This window comes from Mya arenaria, chromosome 10, assembly GCF_026914265.1.
Source record: "Mya arenaria isolate MELC-2E11 chromosome 10, ASM2691426v1".
NCBI classification, from domain to species: domain Eukaryota; kingdom Metazoa; phylum Mollusca; class Bivalvia; order Myida; family Myidae; genus Mya; species Mya arenaria.
Window position 1 is genome coordinate 69,941,591 of NC_069131.1, and position 17,672 is coordinate 69,959,262.

Genomic DNA, 17,672 nt, shown 5'->3' on the forward strand with positions numbered 1-17,672 from the left:
AGTTCGCATAGGTGGAAAATTCCGTGGTAATTCACAGCCGTGCATGCTGCGCGAAATTTACATTTGTCCACGCATCCGTTAAAACTAACATTTTCTTTCCAAACTTTCGGACCAGTGATGTCAATTTTTCTATAGCCAGCCTGGTTTAATTCGATGACTTGTCCTTGAGTTAGACCACAAAGTAGTGATAATTGTGTGTAAAGAATTACACTAAATATATGAATGTTCATTTTCATTGAAATACTTGATCGAATGCACATGATTTAGCTGTGAATTTACTGAAGCTCGTTCACTAATTGTTACCCTAGTCAATTTGTGTGTCCCGTGTGCTCGACTTGCTAGTTGCTAGTAGTGAGCAAGCGCGCTATTTAATAATTCATGAAAACAAAACAACGAAAAACAATGCATTTTATTCAACAGCAAAGAGTATCTCAATAATATTCGCCACGACCTTTTGAATACATTGAAAAAAAGAAAAGAATATGACATAACGCTTTCTATGCTGAACGAGCGCTTGTTTTAGACCCAGTGATGAACAACAATACGTGACTTAAAGGGCTTTGTTCAAAGCGTTCCTTTGAATAAATTGTGTGGAAAGGATTTGTAAAACTCTTCAATTGACAGATGAATTGGCAAAGCAACATGATTTATTATTTACAAGCGCATTATGCTCAAATGATATTCAATATCTTTATGAATGATAAGCTAAAGCTTAAAGGTCTACACATACATTGTCTTTAAAAATTGAGCTAGGTCGGTTACCGCTGTATATTGAACGATATATTCGGATTATTAGATATTTTATCAAACTATTCACTAGCAAAACTGACAATTGTATTTTATGGACAACTTTCGGTAAAGAATTAAGAGAGATAGATGCAAACCCTGCTGTAAGAAATTGGGCCTCAAATGTTCGATATGTTTTACAACATTCGGGATTTTATGACGTGTGGTTTTATCCAGAATCAGTTAATATGACTGCCTTTGTACCTGTGATTAGAAATAAATTACGATACATTTATATTTCAGACTGGAGAGTGGGTATGGAAAGCTGTAGCACATTATTTATATATAAAGAGCTCAAAGATGCATTCGAAGTATCAAGCTATATATATTAGAATTAGAATTAGATAACATTAAGAACAGAAAAGTACATGCAAAATTAAGGCTTTCGTCCCACAGATTAAATATTGAACTCGGGAGACATAATAACATTGTAAGAAATGAATGAAAGTGTACATTTTGTAATTTAAACGATCTGGAAGACCATTTTGTCTTAAAATATGTAGAGTATGCTGATTTTCGTAGAAATTAGATATCAATCAAGATACTATTCAGAACATTCTATTATGGCTAAGTTTATTCTTCTACTGCAAACTGATAATAAATCACTTCTTGTTAAATAAGCATTTTTTTTAAAAAGCCTTTGAAATGGGAAAGAACTATGCTTAATTGTTTTATTCATGCATGGCCACCAAAAACAAGACGAGTAGTCTTATGTCTTTGTATTTCCTTTTTACATGCTTTTTGCTTATTTTCTGTTGCTGTTTAATCACAACTGATTTATCTCTGATCTGGTTGTATAAGGGTTCTTCATAAACGGCAATATTGCGTCTCTGTGTATCTTGGTGGATATTTTCCTTTTTCTGTTGTTTTTAAATAATTTCTAAAAAATCTGTCTATGATTCAAAAATAAGTTAAAACGCATTATATTGTAACTACTTATGTTTTGATTTATTGTGTGGGTGTATTCTATATTTCTGTTTAAATTTATATATGTGTAATGTGACGATGAGCTGTTTATGCTAAAGTCCAAAAATTTTCTTTTCTGTTCTGTTCTGCTACAGCCTAAACGCATAATAAGTAGGATAATTTGTAGAGAGAAAATATTCAATAACCCTTCAATAGATTGAATGCGTTTACTAGATAGTGATCATACCGAGCATTGAGATAACATTGAGATAATATTAAGAGTCAAGAGTTTAACCAATTCGTATAAAGTGACCACAGTAGTGGTATTCATTATTGATCACGAATGCTTTATTGAACCTCATATGCTCTACTGCATCATTTATTTATAATGTCACGTCTATTGTAACTAAGTAATTTATTAAAAAAACTGTATAAAATGAATATGATGGTAACGCCATTTCTGATATAAACATTGAAAATAAGTACTCCATAACTGGAGACATATGGTTATGAATAAATCCAGCAAGACTATCCTATTTGTTCTCATTAAAATTATAGTAAGCTTTAAACCAAATTTAAATATTTTGTTTTGTTTTATACATCAATATGCTTTGCTTAGTCGGATTTATAACCCTGTGTGTATGTTGTCACTGACTGTTCCGAGGCCGTAACTCAAACATTCGTTGATCACAATACACCAATGTTTATGTTTTATGTTATCTAATTGTTTTTTCTTCCAACGTTGTATGTCTCATGTTGAGTGTCATCTATGCGTTGATCTTTTAAGAATTAGACTAGATTATGGTTTTCTTTTCGGGAGTCTGAGTGTGTTCCTGTGGTATCCATTGTGTTAGTTTTACGTATAGCAGGAAATGGTGATTTATTATAAGTATTTGGTTATTTAATAAGAGAAGCCATATTTTAAGAATTATATTATTATCATATTGTTGATACAAATGGTATATATCTACAAAACCAGTGTGTTTTTTTTGCAAACAAACACAAAATTCAAATTAATTTTAAAATATTGTTTTCTGTTGTTGTTTTTTTAAATCATTTATCGTTACGATATATTTTCAGTACAAAACAAAGCCTTAATAATTTATACTTAAGCTTCAATATATCTGAAAATAACTGTACACAGTTTCATCAAGGGATCATCATCTTTGTTCAATTTTAACTGGCGTTAATGTATTATTTACATTTTGTTCCAAGCTGTACATGTTTTAAATTGCTCTTTTGTTTGCACACAATTGGATTTAATACCATAATATAAAGACCACTGCAAAAGAACAATCAAATCAATAATACCTTTGTCAACAACTCGTCATAAAACATTATCAATAATGCACAATGTTATATCTGAACTCAGAAACAAGATTATATATAACCTCATTTAGAAGAGTAAGGTGCCGTCAACTTAATATTATGTGTTAATTAGGGTGACCCGGCTGGTTGGATATTTGTATTCCACGCGGTGCAAGCACAATGCGATTATGTCATTTGATTTTACTAATATGCTATTGGTAGTGATTGAGAAGTGATTTCAGGGTGTTCCAATTCGTGGATAAGCTGTAAGAGTCTTGATATGTTTAGATTATGAAACTTTGCCGGGAAATAAAAGGGGCAAAGGGAGTGTTGGCTGTTAAAATGTTCACAGTAGATGGCTGTTTATAATTCAAATCTACTAATCTTGATTGAAAAGACTGTTTTAGGCATAGGCAATAATTTGATTTCGTTTATTAACTCATAGAAATATCTCATGATAATCTTAATTCAGAACGTAACTTAATGATTTGTCACTGGCAATAAGGAGATGATTTGAAAGAATACAAGGGGTTTGACTGTCCAGTCTTTGTTTGGCTCTTAAGTGACTTTTCTCTCATTGAGAAATACTTACACAGCTTGATAGCTTAGTCCTTATTATGTGCAAACAATACATGTTATGTTTACAATTGAAGAGTTTCATGGTGCTTCACTAATGCGTATGGTAAGGTAAAAAATAACTGTACGATATGACATCGAAAATTAATGAAACTATATCTACTTTATTTACTAAAAGAACATCACGAACTTGATATTCCGAAATGAGCATATTGCTTAGATATTTATACAATTGTATGATATCAATCATTGTAATAGCCCGCTGCATGGCATGTTTGTATTAAGTATCTGATATCGCATGATTCCATAGTTCTAGTGCAATACATTGTGCTTTGTTTGCTGTAATAACTCTTAAGTAAAATCTTATTTAAGTTAGTTTCATTTTATCGTGTTAAAAAGCATGAAGAGCGTGGAAACGAAAACTCTATCACATAGTTCGTTTTATGTATAACATGTAGTTCATATGATCTAATTATTGTGATAAAGCATAGTAAAAATTCCTTCTTCACCGTTCCTGTTAACACCTAAAAGAAGCTTATGTACCTCTTTGAGTAATAGATATGCGTGAGGAGTAACCGCTGATTTTATATCTATATGATCTATATGGCCAAAAGCTTTCTCTAAGTCTGTGTGTTGATACTATTTACGTTTCTTGTTCAATAACAAATATTGTGTGCAAATATTTAAGTAGGATTATCTCTTTGCAGGGATACTCAATGATTATTGTTATACAGATTGGATCTACAATTTTATTATTTTCATTGGATCCAATATTGATACTGCATTTTAGTAATTTCATGGAAAGTACATGATTGTGCTATTTAATATTACTTTTTACTTGAAAAATCGGGCTGATTAGGCAAGGTCGTGGTCCCATTCTTGTTATAAAAAATAATATAAATGTAAAACATATTTTTCGCAATCGATGTCGACACTGTCACATTGTTGTTTCGAATTAATTGATAAAAAAACAAGATACTTAAAAATGATATAAAACTGATATAGACCTATCAGCTTCATGTACTATTTAATACAAAGCACTATTTGTAAGTGTTTGATATATAAACAATTATTGCAAATCAAAATGTTTTTTCTGGGATCGCCCGTTAGGCTTGGTCGTGCTTTATTAAATCAATACTTATACAATGGTAATACAGAGGCAGGCCAGCAGTCAACACTTTAAACCAAGAGATTGTTTCGATTTACACAATTAAAGCCTCAGTGAAAAGTAACAAAAAAGCTATTAAATTAACAGTATTTCTTGTTTAAGTATGTTATTATGTAATCAGTAGCATTTCTGTCTTGCCCTGGAGTAAAGTGTCACGTAGGTGATTGTAAATACCTAAAACAAACGCTTTATAAATCGTCAATACGCCATAGAGTGTATTGTTTACTTAATTGTCTTACAACTAAATGCACTTTAAAAAAAGAGTTAATTACCCCCTAAAAGCTGAACAATATTAACTAAACACGTCCAATTTACAAAACTAGGTTACAGCGGGTTTGGTTCTAAGTTTAATTTGAAAAATAAATGGTCACAAAATTATAAAAAAGTAATACTTAAATACAATCTAATAACTTATTGGATATGTGCTATAGTATTAAGGCACAAAGAGACACAATTGAAACCCGCACTTTCAATCAGTAAGGATTTTGTTGTGGTTAACATTATATTTTGATCAGGTAATGGGACAAACTGAAAGTGTTTATTTAATGACAAGTTAAACATGTATGATCCTGACCACAGTTCCATCTGCAGTTAACTTTGTTCGAAGACAATTCCTTAATTGCTGTTCAAGAAACAATGCGGATGCAAAACAATTTACAATATTAAACCTTACTAATTTGTTTTAATACTGTGTCATATTGAGTCAACCGCGAGTTGTACCTGTTAGGAACAATTACTCGTAATCATTTCAACAGCTAAACTATTTAAAAAGCCCCATCCATCGTCGAAAGTATGGTTCAGTATTAACAGTCAATACCTTATTTATAATTGTAAAAAAACAGTGGAGGCATTAACATTAAGCCACTTTTCAACTCAATTGCTTAATTTTAATCCAATACGGCATAAAATGCCAGCGGAAAACCATTAAGATAACACAAACAGATTAGTAAGTAGATGCAAAGTGTATCCCTCCACAGATGTTTAATGGTGTCAAATCTTGCAATCGTTTGACTAAACATGTTAACGTCAAAAGCAATCGACGACACACAAGTGCTTGTTTTAATTATCGACAGACGCCAGTATAAAAAGACGGGCCCGCGTATACTGCGCGGAACTGCTTTTGAGGTACCAAAGCTTAATGTAAACAAAAAGAAACCCGTTATGTCCACAGATTTATTCAATTTAATTTTGAAAGATGGCATTAAACTTGCACGGCTAATGTTAAAGGCAGGGACGCGGTGATTGAAAACCTGTCGTCCCTATCAAGTCCAAGGGTCACCATTATAGACCCTTCCAAGCGTCACCATAAAGATGCACCGTATTGTACACTTAAAACACCATCAGCAGATAGACCCTCGTAACAGCGGTACTAAACTGCCTAGGCGTATTAAATATTTTACGTATTGACTAAATGTTAATCGCCAACGCGCCTTCCCGGAACAAACGTCCTGATCCTCGGGTTCACGTTGGGTTGTATATTCATGCATCATGGAAAGCTGAACTTGGATTCGGTACGTCAGAGTCGACAACATGAAGCCGTGCAGAAGATGGGGCAAGGTATGGGTATAATGGCAATGGTTTCTAGTGGCTCGACTGAAATAAACATCACAGACGCGAGCAAACAAAACACATTTAATTAAAAAGTTACATATGTTATGTTGAAGTTAAGATGACCGGGCTATGTCTCGATTCAAGTATACCGAAATATTTTGACAACTATGGATAACATTAAGCTCTATACACACAAACGATGAACTGAAAACACACATATATATATATAGTTTATTATAATCATGTAAATGGGGTGGGCTGGGCAGGGATTTGAGGAAAAATGTACGGGCTACCTTCTCGAAAGTTGTAGAAGAAAAGGGAGGTAACAAGGTACACGCTGACGTCATCGGATAGATTCTATAGTGATAGACTGGTTACGGTAGTATAGACTTGTATTGTAAAAGGTACTGTGCTCCGCGATAACGCTGGTTACATTAAGCTGTAACCAGAATTATCGACCGACGCCAGTATAAAAAGACGGGACCCGCGTACACTTAGCAGCATGTGTGCGCGGGAACTGCTTTTGAGGTACCAAAGCTTACAGTAAACAAAAAGAAACACGTAATGTTCACAGATTTATTTAATTTAATTTTGAAAGATGGCATTAAACTTGCACGGCTAATGTTACAGGCGGGAGACGCGGTGGTTGAAAACCCGTCGTCCCTATCAAGTCCAAGGGTCACCATTATAGACCCTTCCAAGCGTCATTATAAAGACGCACCGTATTGTACACTTGAAACACCATCAGCAGATAGACCCTGGTAACAGCGGTACTAAACTGCCTAGGCGTATTAAATATTTACGTATTGACTCAATGTAAATCGCTACCGCGCCAATTGAATCTGCGCGAAGCAAAGGTTCACCGCCAAAAAAAATAAAATAATACGAAACGACAAGAATTGATACCCCAATAATCTAACTCCTTATTTATTAATATTTGTTTTGTTTTTTTTTGTTTTGTTTTTTGGAGGGCGATTTACAAAAAGTCCCGTGCACGCCATGAATTAATAAAGAACAGTTTGCCCAGCTGCGAACACCATTTGATTTATTCCAGAATGTAGCGACCTGAGTGCTACTCCAAAAATATCACCATATTAAGTATGTATACCTCCTGGGGCTACACCACACGTGCCCTGGACTGGGCTAGCAACTTGTTATTGGGGGGTAGACAGTTTAGCCACTGGTAGTAAAACACTCGAGGCCAGCCGAGATGTCATTTAAGAAAAGACTGTTACCTAATTCGGAAAGATGTACCCCATCAGAAAACAGACGAGAAGCGCCTAGCTTTATGTCACTATACTTGATGTACCTGCCCCCCATGTTCAAAACAAGACTTGCTGCAAAGTTATTTATTCTTTTTCTTGCCAGGTCCATGGCAAATAAATTTGAACTATGGCGCCATGACATTCTAGGCAATAGCTGAGACCAAATAATTATAGTGCCGGACATGTTCAGATGGATGAATTTAACTATAGCCGGGATCAAATTACATATTTGAACGGATTTTGTTTCACCGATATCATTTGCTCAACAGTGAATCAATATAAAATTTGGGGGAGACCTTATCTTTAACAAAGTCCTGAGTTTGCTCCGGCACTTTGTTACCCCAAGACCACTGTAGCCTTGCCACCATATTTCTAGGTTTTGAAACCCCAAATTTGAACCCCCGGGACTCTTGCGGCTAGCCAAGAACGCCTGTTTGATTATTGATGAACCAAACATCCAAACTGAAATAAATTGAAAACATAATTGCATTCATGAGTGACCCTGGTGTACAGCGGCCAACGAGCATGTTTATAGTATTCTAGGAACGGAAACCATATTCGGGCGTATGTAGGTGCGGACAGAGTCAGAGCGCCACCTACTGGCGAGCTTAATTTCATCCAAAGGAACCCCTTTTAGGGCTGCGGAAGTTGCAGCCCCAATTCGAATGTTATGGGAGCTGAAGCAGGCGTAATTGAGGCCTAAGTGCAAGAGAGATTTTTTAAGCACTGCCGGGAATTGGTACCTGGTGACTGGGGAGCCATTGAAATGACACAATAGGGGACCCTCGAATTTTGGACGAATACTTAGATATTTGGTAATTGCTGTCACGGGGCAAATTGGACCACTAGAAGCCTGTAGTTTGATCCACTGTGACGCCCCATACTGGTCTGTTTTTTGAAAAGCGTAGCCTTATTTGAGCAACTTCCTTACATACAGAGACGTCGGCCGCCGAAATTATTGTGACGGTAAGTTCCCCGACCCGTAAAAACCCAGAAAAGGCGACGATATAGCCAGTGGAGAAAAGTGTTTGTTAATAAGCATTTTTACAAATTACATACAACTGGAAGTACAGCTAACACGGAACATAGAATCTGAGGCGTGATAGGTAAGCGAGGGTCCTTGCGGATGCAGTGCCTTTTCATACCGTTTAGTAACTTTAAAACAATAAAACTGGACGTTGGATCGAATACGCCTAAGAGTTTGCATTGGTAACTAATGGAAGCTGTGTATAAGCGGGCCGTGTTGTGGGAACGGCTCTGTAAAGATAAAAAAGAAATGAACAGAACTATGTGGTATACGGGAGGGGGACAGTCTTCCATAAGCTGATGCGCGCTCCGGAACTGTGAGAATGCACTTATGCCTTGCATGTATGACAATCTTGTATTTATGGAACTGGAGACATTAAACAATCTATCAGCTTCGTCGAGTAAATCACTGACAAGAACGCCTGGGGGATTGGATCTGGGCATTGGTTCGCCTCTGGCGCCGCTTGCCGGAACTTGTCCCAGCGCTTACGAGAAATAGAATCACATATTACATTAAGTTTGGTGGATACGTGGCGAGCTTTGAACGTGATGTTGTTTGATAGTATACACAATATAAGAGGCCTGAGGAGGTGCATTACTGGTTTCGATTTAGCCGTTTGCTTATTAAGAATATGCACCAGTCCAAGATTGTCTGACCACATGACAAGTTTTTTATTCGCAATGTGTTCACTCCATAAATAAACAGCCAATAAGACCGGGACTAGCTCTAGGAAAGCCAAATTCTTTAACATATGTGTGTTTTTCCATGACGCGGGCCATTGAAAGAAAGACCATGGACCTCGCATGTAGCAGGCTGCGCCTAAGTCTTCTGCCCCTGCGCTATCAGTCCACCATTGTAAAGATTCACTCGAATGCCAAATTGATTCTGGGATTCTGACCTTGCGATTAAAATTTGAGAGGAATTTGAGCCATAGCAATAGATCTTCCTTTAATGCGACTATTAGACGGATATAAAAGCGTTTTCTTTTAACATTGGACAGCGTCGTAAAACCGGCGGATAAAGGCACGCGCACCACGCACTGCCTGAGAGGCAAAATTTAATTTCCCTGCCAAGGACTGTAATTCCCGCAATTGAACTTTTTTCTGTCTAAGCATCGAGTTTATTGTTATTATTAAATCATCCACCTTTTCCCGGGGAATACATATTGTCATAGTTGATGAATCTATTAATAGGCCAAGAAATACTAAACAAGTTGTTGGCCCTACAGATTTTTCTTCGCCAATAGGGACGCCGAGCGTATTACAAATCAAATGAAAATTACCCAAGAGTTCCGTGCAATGGTTAGAATTGGCAGGTTCAGCTACAATAAAGTCATCTAAATAGTGATCAATTGTGTTTACACCAGAAGCATCGGATACCGCCCAATGTAAAAATGTTGAACAATTTTCGAATGAAGAATGGGCGTAGCTGCAGCCGAAACATAAACATTTGTCGTAGTAATAGTTGTCCCCGAGTTTCATACCAAGCAAGTGGAAGTCAACTGGATGAATTTGCATTAATCTAAATGCTGATTTAAGTCACGCTTTGGCATCAATGCCCCTTCCCCCAAGACTTAATATCATGTCCGCTACGGTGTCAAACGAAGTATATTTAACCGAACAACGACTATGGTCAATCCCATCGTTCATGCTTTTACCCTCGGGGTAAGACAAGTGTGTTATTAAGCGGAATCCCCCACTAGACTTGGCAACAACGCCTATTGGGAAAGTCCGAAAGTTAGCTAAAGGCGGTTCCTTGAAAGGACCGGCCATACGGGATAATGAAATTTCATTGTTTATTATATCAAGAGTTTCCGAAAAATGTATTTTAGCCGTCAATAAGTTTTTGCATTCCATTCCTTACCTTGGGCCGGTATAATTCAGCCTAAGTCCTTTTTAAGTTCTGAAAGGACCATTGGGGAACTTCCCAGGTCCCACAGGGCTTTGTCCGCGAAGCGGGACGCGGACCATCCACCGAAGCGGCGAACTGACGCGGGTGTTGTACTACCGGAAGGACGGGTGACGGACGGACAGAGCCTATACGGATGCGAATTGAAGCATTTTAGACACACATGGGCAAATCTGCATCTAGGTCGGAAGCAAGTTGCTGTGTTAAAGTCATAACATTGCCTCACTAGTTGGTTGGGGGCACCATTATCGAAATTGGGAGATGACGAGATGAAAAGAAGCCACAATTCTTGGTCTACTTCCGCCCAAGAGCGGGCGGGATTCATGGCTTTACGATACCGAAACTGCTCGTCGTATTTCAACCAACCATATTTACTTCTTTTTGATGCTGTTCTTATTAAACTGGCGTATTTTAGAAGATCCAGAGTTTTTTCGGGATGGCCCGCCAAGTAAACACAAGAGTAAATCAAGAATTCATCAGTCCAGACTTCGATAGACTTAATTTTGCGCTTAGAGGTAGGCTTAATTGCAAATTCGCCAGAAGGGGTCAGTACAATGTGATTGGTAGGCGAATCATTCAGTTCAGGAGTAACAAGCTGACCAAGGTCAACAAACAGACTAGCGATAATTTTGGACTTCGTATTTACATTTACCGATATACCAAGTGATGCGGATAACATAAGCACAGGACTAAATTACATGTCAAAATTACCGGTTTGTGGCACTGAACTCGGTTGCTGACCATTCAACCCTAACCCTATTGGCAACTCTGCCTGGCCGGGTGCCGCGAGTAGGGCCTGCTCCGCTGCCGGTGCCGATACTACATGTACTTGACCGGGTGCCGCGAGTAGTGGCGGCTCCTCTTCCGGTACTGTGCTTGGATGGCTTGTAGTGCCGTAGACCGGAAGATTGGTGACAGGCGCCGCTGGCACGGGTTTTGCGCGGCCCCACGACTTCCTCGATGCTGCCACAGATTGGGCTGCCGCAGGGTACGGGCGAGTGCTGCTGGCCACATGGCTTCCAGAAGGGGCCCGTTTCCGCAAATTCACACGATGCATTGAAAAGTATATGAAAAGAAACGAGGAATAATTAATCTTGACCCAGTTGAGGAGAAACTGGAATGTGACAAAAATAATAAATAAAATAACAGACCCAGGCAATCATTTAAATATTGACTATGATGGCCATGGCGAGGCACAATGCGAAAATAGGGACCTATCCAAATCCGTTGTTATCGCCATATAAAAACCTAAATTTCGCCCAATCAGCTCTAATTAATGAAATATAGGGTGTTTAAACAATTGATGAGACAATTATTTTAAAACGCAGAGGCGATAAAGCTGTCATAAAATTAAAAACAAATTTGAGAAAAAAATGTACGGGCTACCTTCTCGAAAGTTGTAGAAGAAAAGGGAGGTAACAAGGTAAACGCTGACGTCATCGGATATATTCTATAGTGATAGACTGGTTACGGTAGTATAGACTTGTATTGTAAAAGGAACTGTGCGCCGCGATAACGCTGGTTACATTAAGCTGTAACCAGAATTATGGCAAGTTTCGAATTATGTTTGTGCATGTCCACTTGAAACTATTCTGTGGGCCTCTACAAACATTAACAACCTCAAGTAGGTGTATACACTCATAAAACATACACTATACTTCGTAATTATGAGAGTTTTAAAGACACACAAAATCAAATAAAATTGAAATATATTTTTAATTTATGTATTTTGGCATGAAAAAGGACAACTATGTAAAACACATATATGGTTATCAAACTGAATTAAGATTGCTTCTGAGATTGTTATGTTTTGTCTTGTTTTGACAAAACACAACAACGCTGAATGAGTTTTAGCTTAGCTGCTTCTTCTTATATGATCTTCAACACTATATCTGAATGAAAAAATAAGGTATCTTCTACACTTAACGTAATTATGTTGTACTACATGGATATCGAAATGCAATAAATAGCAAAACGGTCCTTAGCAAAACAAAAACGATCGTGAAAAAATCACAGAAAGCAGCTCACTGGTAATTCCAATAAGCATTAATTAAGGGAAATTACTACGTTTTAATTGGCATTACATTAACTCCGGAGTACATTCTTTATCTTACAAGTCAGTATGCCGTACACACATAATATATATATATCGGGTAAAGCTCTATAAGCGGTACATGTATTACTGTATAAATGTAAAATACATAATTTAAAACAGGAGTGAATAAGTTGATAAATAAATATTTTTGGTTCTGTCAGACCTCCGTGTTGGTAATCTTGTAAGAAAATTTCGTTTTATTCTATGTATTTGTTATTCCATATAAAGTGACATATCTCTTTGTTTGTATCGCCAAGAGTGTGTTTTTTGCGGGTTTGCGGGTTTGTAATACATTTATTGGGTATATAATTGTAGGCAGTCAATGAAGTTATTTTCCACATTTGTGAAATTTATATAAAGATTTTTTGCTTGATCCGATGTCCATATAAATTTCTTTTTAGCATGTGAATTAAATTCAAGTATAATTGTCCTACGTTTAATATTATTGAATTCTTAGAGTTAAGAAATAATACCCTATTTTGGAGTAACGATAAATGTCCAGATGTTAACAACCTATTAATTGAGTTGTGAAGGTGATGTTTTAAGTTGTTTCAAAATGTTTCATCAAACTTAACTGAAAATCCGTCTGATCCGAGACTTTTGTTGTTATTTATTTCGTTATGTGCTTTGAAACAGTCATGGTCTATTAATAGGCCTTTACATGCTAACATTTGTTCAATTTAGTTATTTAGTCAGTAGTCTTATAAAGATAAAAAAGTTTCAATAAGGATTATTTCTTGTATAAATTAGAAATAAATTCAGATTGTTCATGCACAATTTCTTTTTGACATGATGTAACTTTATTATTAATGTTAAGTTAATGCATTGGTGTTATATCTGCTGAGTGATTTTCGAGAGTTTGTGGGGGTTTACAGCGGTTTATGCGAACACCGGTATCAGTTCTTTAAAAACATGAATACTGTTTAACAATTTCCTGGCTATACGATTATGTTTTAATTTGAACTCCTGTTTTATTCTGTTGACAACAGAACACATATACTGTTCAACAAACAATTAAACCGACGGCTTATTTTCGAATATCGTAAGAACGGTGAAATATTGTTGTCATATGCACCGGAAACTGTGCCAGCATTAAACGTTCATCATATAAAATGATCTTATTATTGATAGACAACGAAATAAGTTTCGATAATCATTACAATATATTAACATGGTGCGAAGCTTAAATCTTCATTTTTTTCATGGACTATAAAACACCAATAGAAAATGTGCGTTTCTTCAATTCACTGTCAAGGAAGGGGTTTAAACATCGAAAAAAAATCCGTCACACATTTAGTTCTTACTTGGTCGCGTTCTTGGCTCATACTTGTAAAACCAATGTATGAGTGAAATGAGAGTATCACTTCAGTTCTAAAAATCCTTCAAGCAAACACAGACATAGCTCTATATATAACAGGTTATTATGTAACTCGCCTTTATAGTGTATATTTCATTGTTAATTTAAGTGCATGGACACGTGCAGGTTTCTTATATTGAATATGCTTCGAACCACCGACTTTTTGCGTTCATGTTAGATCTTTGCTAATATATGGGTAAATAAATCCATTCATAAATTACCAAACGAAGAAGTCCACAAGTATAAAGTGATTTGTGTTCGATTATTTGATGACATTCCACGCTTTGGACTGCTTTCTACTCATTCGAGAAAAGCCTCATTTCGAGTTACGTTGCTACGAATTGACGTCAAGATATTGTTTATACACTTGACAGCCCGTGTACCTTTAGCCCGAAGCTACTTTATTGCAATAACATAAAACCTGGCCTATATAATGAAACTATTATTCAAATAGGTCAAAATCTTAAAAATTATTTTATGTTGTACAATGAACAGCTTGATTAATATCTTGTTATTGCTTGTATTTTATCACCTGACCCCGATATAAATAAATGAATATGTAAGCAAGTGTTAATTTATGATACGTGAAATGTATTGTTGTCATGAATGTTTCAATGTTACGTTTTAAAGTGATTCGAAGTGATTGATTTGTTCCTGCGTATTGTGACGTCATATGAAAACGCTTTTTCGGTTACGGTCGGATCGTTCTTATTACAGAATGGCTGGTTAAAAAATATTTGCTGTAGGGTTTTCTTAATTAAAATTAAGTATTTTATTAACAATTCGTGAATGAAATATTGGCGAAAATATAAGACATGACTTGCGTGATTCATGTCATTGTCGGTGATATTAACGCAGTAGAGCTGGTTAAATTACGCGTGGAGTGCTTCGGAACTCAAACACTTAGACAAATAGATCAACATCGTGTAGCCTATTTTACACTGTACATTGCACAACTAGATCAATATCGTGTAGCTCATTGTGCTTAGATCAATATTGTGGAGCTCATTGTGCTTAGATCAATATTGTGAAACTCATTGTGCTTAGATCAATATTGTGAAACTCATTGTGCTTAGATCAATATTGTGCAGCTCATTGTGCTTATTTCAATATTGTGGAGCTCATTGTGCTTATATCAATATTGTGAAACTCATTGTGCTTAGATCAATATTATGTAGCTCATTGTGCTTCGATCAATATTGTGAAACTCATTGTGCTTAGATCAATATTGTGTAGCTCATTGTGCTTCGATCAATATTGTGAAACTCATTGTGCTTAGATCAATATTGTGTAGCTCATTGTGCTTCGATCAATATCGTGTAGCTCATTGTGCTTAGATCAATATCGTGTAGCTCATTGTGCTTCGATCAATATCGTGTAGATCATTGTGCTTAGATCAATACCGTGTAGCTCATTGTGCTTAGATCAATATCGTGTAGATCATTGTGCTTATATCAATACCGTGTAGCTCATTGTGCTTATATCAATATTGTGTAGCTCATTGTGCTTAGATCAATAATATGTAGCTCATTGTGCTTATATCTATATCGTGTAGCTCATTGTGCTTATATCAATATTGTGTAGCTCATTGTGCTTATATCAATATTGTGTAGCTCATTGTGCTTATATCAATATTGTGTAGCTCATTGTGCTTATATCAATATCGTGCAGCTCATTGTGCTTAGATCAATATCGTGCAGCTCATTGTGCTTAGATCAATATTGTGTAGCTCATTGTGCTTAGATCAATATTGTGTAGCTAATTGTGCTTAGATCAATATCGTGTAGCTCATTGTGCTTAGATCAATATCGTGAAACTCATTGTGCTTCGATCAATATTGTGAAACTCATTGTGCTTAGATCAATATTGTGTAGCTCATTGTGCTTAGATCAATATCGTGTAGCTCATTGTGCTTCGATCAATACCGTGTAGCTCATTCTGCTTCGATCTATATTGTGTAGCTCATTGTACAACTATATCCATATTGTGTAGATCATTTGCCTTCGACCTACATCGTTGAAGCTCAGTGTACATTGTACATCTAGATCAATATTGCGCAGCCTTTTGTACATTGTAATTGTACATCTAGATCAATATTGCGCAGCCTTTTGTACATTGTAATTGTACATCTAGATCAATATTGTGTAGCCTTTTGTACATTGTAATTGTACATCTAGATCAATATCGCGCAGCCTATTGTTCATTGTAACTGTAGATCTAGATCAATATTGTGTAGCTCATTGTACTTTGCACAATGTATAACTATATCAACATATTTTAGCTCATTGTGTTAAGATCAATATCGTGTAAGTCATTGTGCATTGTACATCCAGATCAAAATCGTGGAGCCTATTTTACATTGTACATTGAACAACTAGATCAATATCTTGAAGTTTATTTTACACTATACAGGTACATCTTTATCAACATCTTGTAGCTCATTGTGTTTAGATCAATATCGTGTACCTCATTGTACAATGTACAACTATATCAATAGCGTGGGGCTTATTTTAGATTGTACAATGTACAACTATATCAATAGCGTGGGGCTTATTTTAGATTGTACAATGTACAACTATATCAATAGCGTGGGGCTTATTTTAGATTGTACAATGTACAACTATATCAATAGCGTGGTGCTTATTTTAGATTGTACAATGTACAACTATATCAATAGCGTGGGGCTTATTTTAGATTGTACAATGTACAACTATATCAATAGCGTGGTGCTTACTTTAGATTGTACAATGTACAACTATATCAATAGCGTGGGGCTTATTTTAGATTGTACAATGTACAACTATATCAATAGCGTGGGGCTTATTTTAGATTGTACAATGTACAACTATATCAATAGCGTGGTGCTTATTTTAGATTGTACAATGTACAACTATATCAATAGCGTGGTGCTTATTTTAGATTGTACAATGTACAACTATATCAATAGCGTGGGGCTTATTTTAGATTGTACAATGTACAACTATATCAATAGCGTGGAGCTTATTTTAGATTGTACAATGTACAACTATATCAATAGCGTGGTGCTTATTTTAGATTGTACAATGTACAACTATATCAAAAGCGTGGGGCTTATTTTAGATTGTACAATGTACAACTATATCAATACATGGGGCTTATTTTAGATTGTACAATGTACAACTGTATCAATAGCGTGGGGCTTTTTTAGATTGTACAATGTACAACTGTATCTATATCGTGAAGTTTATTTTAGATTGTACAATGTACAACTATTTACATATCGTGAAGTTTATTTTAGATTTTACAATGTACAACTATGTCAATATCGTGAAGCTTATTTTAGATTGTACATTGTACAACTTGATCAATATCGTTGATCCTATTATACATTGTAAATTGTATAACTTGATCAATGTGTACATTACATGAACACTTGGATAGATTGAACTAAGTATTGGCTAGAATAAAAGAAAACAAATTGAAATTAACACCTGAGAAATGTGTTTTGTATTGAAGAGAAGTTGAGCCTTCTATGACATTAATGTAAGTAAAGAGGAAATTGCAACAGACCCTAAGAAAAATAAGAAAAATGAGAAATGACCAACTGCACAAAATGCTGACGAGTTGAAGTCAGGTATTGCCATTGCAGAAGATAACCGGCGTTTTGTTAAGGATATTTTCAAAAATTGCCAAACTACTGCAAGATTTACTCACTGCACATTGTAAGAAGAAGAAAGGAAAGAGAG